The 691-nt window shown below is 35.3% G+C and overlaps 1 non-coding gene across 1 annotated transcript; it reads right to left on the bottom strand.

Moving 5' to 3' along the window:
* Positions 1-322: 322 nt before the first annotated feature.
* LOC116074169 lies at positions 323-487 on the bottom strand. Its single transcript, XR_004112124.1, has one exon. It is a non-coding gene; the product is annotated as a U1 spliceosomal RNA (small nuclear RNA).
* Between the last annotated feature and the right edge of the window lie 204 nt (positions 488-691).

The following is a 691-nucleotide window of genomic DNA, read 5'->3' as shown; positions in this document are numbered from 1 at the left end:
AGTAAGTCCCAGGACAGCTAGAGCCACATAGTAAAACCATGTCTCAAAAAGCAAGCAAACGAAATACCATACTTTCGCTCTCAGTTTTATTACGATTTCTGAATTGCTGTTGTTGAGCCCATCTGAAAAGGTAGCAGGAACGTTTTGTGAAGTCACAATGAGATGTGTTTGCAGTACATATATCAATAATTATTTATGACATCCACCTAAGACATAGTTTCAGCAATGTATATGATCCATGTATGTCTACCGATCTATAATCTAACTAGGTGGTTATAGCTATTATCTATGAAGAAAAAATTTTATGATGGATTTTTTTTAACAAGGGAGAGTGTTAATATAATCCCCTCATGGCCACAAATTATGCCGTTGTGTTTCCAACATTTAGGGATATTTCAGGGGTCAGCATATCTGGAGTGCAGTGGATAAGCCTCACCCTGAGAAAGCCATGTTCATGATCATGGTGTCTCCTCTGCCAGATAAGTATTATATAGTGGATTGTCAATTAAACACCTTTTTTTTTTTTTTTTTTTTTTTTTTTTTTTTTTTTTTTTTTTGCAGTTCAGATTGTATTCAATTTTTGACAAGTGTCGGAAGTTGGAGGACTATCTCCAAGGGTTTCTTGCAGTCAGTAAAAGATAACTTATCACTGGCTTTACTGGGAGAATTGCCAAAATTATTCATAGGGAGT

Source organism: Mastomys coucha, unplaced genomic scaffold, assembly GCF_008632895.1.
Source record: "Mastomys coucha isolate ucsf_1 unplaced genomic scaffold, UCSF_Mcou_1 pScaffold23, whole genome shotgun sequence".
In the NCBI taxonomy this organism is placed as follows: Eukaryota; Metazoa; Chordata; class Mammalia; order Rodentia; family Muridae; genus Mastomys; species Mastomys coucha.
The sequence above is the reverse complement of the archived record's forward strand: the minus strand, read 5'-3'. Positions and strand labels throughout refer to the sequence as shown.